The following is a 6,140-nucleotide window of genomic DNA, read 5'->3' as shown; positions in this document are numbered from 1 at the left end:
CAGTGCAGCACTCTAACACCCCTAAACCACCGCCCACTGCCAGCCTTGTAGCTCCAGATAACCACCCAACCCACCCCCTGCCGCAGACAGTGGAGCAGAAAATAGCACCCCTCCCCCGTCACCCACCAACAGCAGTGGACGTTAGTGCACACAACCTGCCTCCCCCTACCACCGTGGGCAATGTAGCCCCCGATAACCAGCCAACCTGCCCACCGCCAGCAATACAACCCCAGAGTGCACCCCCAACCAGCCCCTGCCACAGGCAGTGCAGCCTAGGGCAGTGAGCCCCAAAATGACACCCAAAACTCACTCACCCAACGACATCTCTACCACTCTGGCCGAGGTGCAGCGTCCACTTCACCACCAATCACAGCGAGGTGAGCCGCCATGGCGCAGGCTCCAGCCTCCAGCATGCGTGGGTGCCTCTCCCTTCTACTCTTCCTCCTGCCTGGCAGGAGAAGCTCCCGCTGCCAGCCGCCCTCCTACCGCTCCGTCGCCACCGCCAACCAGACGGACCCAGCACCCAAGCTCTAGCCGGCACCAGACGGCGGCCCCTCTCCTAGTCCTCTAACCACAGAACCCAACACCGCCACTGAAGCCCCCGAAATGACCTGAAGCCGCTCTCACCGTGCTTTATATATGGAGGTTACGCACATGCGTTCCTGGACTACATGTTCTGATTGGATGAGAGAAAAACCTCTAGGCCTACTCTGATTGGACTTTATTTTCATGCTGTGATTGGTCAGCTTAAGACTTGCTCTCATCCAATCAGAACATGATAATAAAGTCCAATCCGAGTAACCCTGGAGGGTTTTTCTCATCCAATCAGAACATGCAGTCCAGGAACCCTCATATATATATAACCTCAGTATATGAATGATCCTGAAGGGAAGGCAGGTCCTTCCAGGTTCCCGTATCTTCCTGTAGAGCTGCTCAGTGCCCAGATTAGAGGACTGGGAATGGGTAATCACAGGCCGTACGCTGGAGGCTGGAGCCGCGGCAGCGTGGTTCGCCTCGCTGCAGTTGGTGGTGATGGCGACGGAGAAAGCAGTGCGGCATCAGCGGTAGGAGGAGGAAAATAGTTTTGGGATAGATGGAGGGAGGTAAAGAGGATAGCGAGCAGGAGAAGGCGTTGCAAAAAGACAGTGGGGAAAAGATGGTGGGAAAAAAAGTTTTTGGGTAGATGGAGGGGGAAAAGAGGGTAACAAGTAGGGGAAGGGAAAAGGGTAGCCAGCGGGAGGAAGACAAGGTTTTGCAAAAAGACAGTGGGCAGAAAAGAAAGACGGTGGAGAAAGAAAAGAGATCACGGTGCGATCTCGGCTCACAGCAACCTCCACCTCCCAGGCTCAAACGATTCTCCTGCCTTAACCTTCCAAGTAGCTGGGACTACAGGCACGCGCCACTATGCTCAGCTAATTTTTCTTTTGTTTTGTTAGTAGAAACAGGCCAGGCTAGTCTTTAACTCCTGACCTCAACTGATCCACCTGCCTCAGCCTCCCAAAGTGCTGGGATTACAAGCATGAGCCACTGTGCCCGGCCGAACTTCCCTTTTCTTTCCATTTCTTGGTATTTGGAAAGTGAGCAGCCGTGGAACAGCCGGTGTTTTCAGCTGGTGCAAACCCAGCTGGTATGCTCGTAAGGCTTCTAGCTGAAAGAAGTGTCCGCCCTGCAGTCTCGCTGCCATCCCACCACCTTCCAGAAGCAGGACACCAGCTGTGTGTGCTCTTGGCCCATGGTGAGCCTGTGCTCTGGTGCTCGTCTTGCCAGTTTTCCCACCCCTTGTTTCGGGTGAGGTCCCTGCCCGGCTGGCATGGGAAGGAGGATGGAGAGTGGTCACCACTGTAGTTTGTTGCAGAGTGAGTTTGGTGGCTGCCTTGCTTGGGCCCAGCTCCCATGTTTCTCCCGCTTGGCTGCAACTCCAGCCCTGCCCTGTCCCCCATAGCTTCCTGCCCAGCCCCACACCACAGCCTTCCCAGCACCCAGAAGCAGCACAAACCCCACAGAACTCCAATGTCCCCTCCCCTAGGCCTTTACACACACCTGGTAAGCCAGGCATGGGACCCACAGCTCCATCGTGTGAGCTGTACACAGCCTGGCGGGTTGAGGTGCTAGGTCACCCCTCACCTTTACAAGGCCTCAGGTCGTACCATTCGTGCGAGCTCTGGGGCCCTCAGAGCCCAAGCTCCCCACCTGAGGGTCTAGGGCTGTGGCCTCACCCGCCCATAGTCCTGCAGTGACCCCAGCTCTGTCATGAGTCCAGCTGGCTCCAGCCGGGCGAGGAGCAGCTGTACCGGGACACGCTCAAGCAGCTGTCCAAGCACGTCAAGCCCCTGCACCGTGTGGTCAACAAGATCGAGAAGAACGAAGGTGGGCTGCGGCCAGGGTGGGGGCCAGTGCCCTGGGGATGCCACCGGGCTCATGTCTTAGGGTCCCCTCTGCTGTCCCAGACAGAAAAAAGGGCCTGAGCAAGATGAAGAGCCTTCTGGACATTGTGACAGACCTCCAAGCAGTGAGTTTTGCCCACAGCCAACGTAGGGTCCACAAGGGCGTGGGTCGCCCAGCCATGGATGGGCATTTGGTGATGATATGGGTTTAGCAAAGGCCCCAGGCAGCTCTTTGGGCCCTGGACAGAGGCCTCCAAGACTCCACTCTTGTGTGTGCTGGGGCTTTGAGCCCAGGCTTCATCTTGGCCAGTGCCCAGCCTTTGCCCTACTCCTGACCACTGCTGTGGCCCTCATGCTGGCCCATCACAGCCAGGTCTCATCCAGCCAGTAGTTGGGGGCCCAGCTTGCAATGGCCTGACCATCAGCTGGCCGTGATGGGCCTGAGCATGACCTGGAGCTCTGCCCCTGACTTCCCGGTGACCATGGGCAGGCGACTGCATCTCAGTTACCCCATTTGCAGCCCACGTGTGCTGTCATGAAAATGAAACAAGACGGTGCTGGTGAGAAGCAGGTGGAAGGCAGGGCCACCGGCCATGGGCTGCTGTGAGCTCGGGCAGCACCTCAGAACTGCATGGGCGTTGGCCTATACCTCCCTCTCACCTAAACTCAGGCTGTCCCCCCACCCCATCTAGAAGTGTCTCTCTGTTCTGCTTGTCCGGATAGAATGCCAGTCACTATTGCGTGGTCTTCCAGGCCTTCTTGAGTTGATTCTTCGTTAGGATTATAGGACTGAGCAAGACAGGGACTAGCCTAGGTGCAACTGAGGCCTTCCCAGCCTGGTCAGGGGCCTGGCCATGGTCCCTTCTCTTGACCCATTGCCTCACTGCCAACAGGGATGGGCACTCCTGGGGGTGAGGGCCGCCTGCCTAGACTCTGGGTCTGGGAACAGCTGGTCAGCTGAAGGGAGCTCCTGCAGAGGTTTCTGAGGGCCGAGGCCCAGTGGCAGTGGTTGGGATCCCAGATCCGAGCCTGAGACCTGCCATGTCTCCCAGCCCTCCAGCACAGAGCTCAACCCAAGTCCACTATCTCTGCAGGTCCCCTGAAGACCTTGCCAAAGTGTGACATCACCCTGGAGAAACTCAAGAATGACATGGCGGTGGTGAGTGGGATGCTGGGGACCCCTGGGGGAACCGGGGCTCCCCCAAGAGCTCCTGGGAGCACCACTGGAGGGGCCTTCACGGTCAGGCTGGGTGGGGGCTGGGCCTGACCTGAGACCCTGCCCACCAGGCCTCTTCCAGGCCAGGTTCGCTGTGCTGGGTGGGAACATGGGAGAAGTCACCCTCTGTCTGCGGCCCCCATGGGTCACAGGGGGCAGGGACTCTGGGGAGGACAAGGCTGTGGGAGTGGGGGGTTATACCCAGGATCAGCCAACATTGTCTGCACGAGGGTGGAGGCTCTGAGAGAGGCCTTGGGAATCTGGCTGTGAGTGGAGACTGGCCTGGGGTGGGAAGGCCCCATAAATGGAGAACTCTCAGGTCCTGGGCTTCTGACCGTGCCCATCCTACCTCCAGCCCACTGCCCCTGCTGCCGCTGACCAAACAGCAGTACCTATGCCAGCAGCTCCTGGATGCTGTCCTGGCCAACATCCACTCACCCTCTTCAACCATTCCCTGTACCGCACATTCACTCCAGCCATGACTGCCATCCACGACCCACTCATCACGTACTTCCAGCTGGGCTGGGCTTCGCAGAGGGCAGCTGGCCAGCCCTGGGCCGTGTGTATCCAATGTGGTCACCATGCTGCCTCCTCGAGGCCCTGGTGGTATGCATCCGGAAGCACAGGCTTGAGGACAACCAGCGGCAGAGCATCCCCAGCATGCTCCAGGGCTTGGTGGCCAGGCTAGACCACAAGTGCATGATAAACCTGGACCCTTCTCGCTGCAGCAACAGTGGCACCATCTGCGTGATCTGCTGGGCGAGTGTCCAGGAGGGCCAGGCTGGCGCAGGAGAGCAACCCCGACCACAGCCCCAGGCCTCTGCTGTCCAAGCCGGAGGGCACAGTGCCCAGACCCCATCCTGTGTTCATGTCCCGGCAGGCTGTCTGCTCTGTCTTCACATACACCCAGCCCAGGACAGACTGGCCATTGCCTCTGCCCCCACCCCCAGAGCCCACACACCCTCACCTCCCAACACAGATGCAGCTCTGCTTGCTTGGGGCCCTAGGGAGGTGGAAGGCAGGACCTGTGGGCACCCATCGATGCAGGTCACTCTGGGCTTCAGGTCTGGAAGTCCGAGAGTCAGAGACATCCAGGCTTTACCACAAGCCTGACCAGAACCTCCCGGGGTGTGAAGAGTCCTGTTCGGGAGCAGGGCTGTGAGGCGGGGCAGGCCAGGGCTTGTCTGGGTCACAGGTGCAGCCTTGTGTGTTGCAAACGACAAGGACCTCCCAAGTGTGCCACCATGTGCCCACCGACTACCCTACCCAGAGTCCACTGTGGATGGACCGGCAGTGGCTGCACAGTGGGCAGACCCAGAGGAGCTGTCTGGGGACACACGGCAGGCAGCGGTCATTCTGGAAAACCAGGCTTCCAGTGCTGCAGGGACAGCCTCTGTGCCCCTCCCCGGCTCAGGCCCCTTCCTCCCTTCTTCTGACTTCCCCTGTGCGGGCAGGAGCGGGTTTTCCAATGGTCACCTGAGAAATAGGAGTCTCTGCTCTTCTTCTGTGTCCCTTTGCCCCTTCATCTTGTGTCAGGTCAGCTGTCCAGGGTGGCTGTGTTCAGTGGCTGAGGGGTGAGAAAGACTACGGCTCAAAGACAGACCCTGCTTTTCTCAGAGGCCACCAGGGAGCTCAGCGGAGCTGACAGGTCCTACCAGTAGCTTGGGCACACAAGGCCCCATCTGGGTGATGTGGCTCCAGAGAGTCATGTTGGCAGGGGTCAGTATTCCTGAGCCCAGAGCTGGCACACAGCAGAGCCAGGGCTGGGTCCCCAAGGTTGTCAGAGGCAAAGCCCTGGGCTCCAAATCCCGTTCAGATTCAGTTCTTCACTGATGATGAGACTCTGGGAGGAGAGCCCGACGGCCAGGCAGGCAGCGTGCAGGGCTCCTCCTGGTGCTTCAGCCAGTCCTGGGGCTGCCACTTCCCGGAGCACTGCCGGGTGTGCAGGGCGTGGGTGCAGCACCGGCTGCCTCAGGCTCATGCCCACTGTTCTGTTGCAGGCACCAACCCCTTCCTCAGGTCGATGCACCACTGCGTGACCTGCAGGCGGCCGCGGCTCCCGGACAAGCACTCGGTTACCACCTTGCTCAACACCTGTGCCCGGAGCATCCACAAGGCCTGCCTCTCGGCTGCCTAGCCAGGACTGCAGGGATGGCCCGCAGCCTTATCGGGGCCAAGGACGCCTGCCTCCTCTCAGACACTTCTAGGTGTTGGCGTCCATGGGGAGCCTGGAGTTAGGTTAGCTTTCCTCCTTTTCTCTCCTGCCTTGGGGATCTGCCAAGTGAAATCCCACACTTGTACAGACTGAGATGGGCGCGGTGGAGCGGGCTGCTCGCCGTGGCCTGTCCAGGGTCCGGGTCCGTCTCAGCAGCATGAGGGTGCGTTCGGGGTGTTGTTAGAGCGTCTTGTGTGTGCTCAACACACCCCTGCTCCTTTCTATAGGAGAACACAGAGGACATAGGAAACCCTTCAAACACACATCGGATTCTCTGCTCACAGTTTTGGGTTCAGGCTGTGCTGCTTTGGGCAGGTGGGGCACC

At 59.3% G+C, this 6,140-nt stretch overlaps 1 pseudogene; it reads left to right on the top strand.

The window, feature by feature from the left end:
- The first annotated feature begins 1,732 nt into the window (after positions 1-1,732).
- LOC100598436 lies at positions 1,733-5,737 on the top strand (annotated as a pseudogene).
- The last annotated feature ends 403 nt before the right edge of the window (positions 5,738-6,140 follow it).

Source organism: Nomascus leucogenys, chromosome 20 (assembly GCF_006542625.1).
Source record: "Nomascus leucogenys isolate Asia chromosome 20, Asia_NLE_v1, whole genome shotgun sequence".
Lineage (NCBI taxonomy): Eukaryota > Metazoa > Chordata > Mammalia > Primates > Hylobatidae > Nomascus > Nomascus leucogenys.
This window is presented reverse-complemented; position numbering and strand designations above follow the sequence as displayed.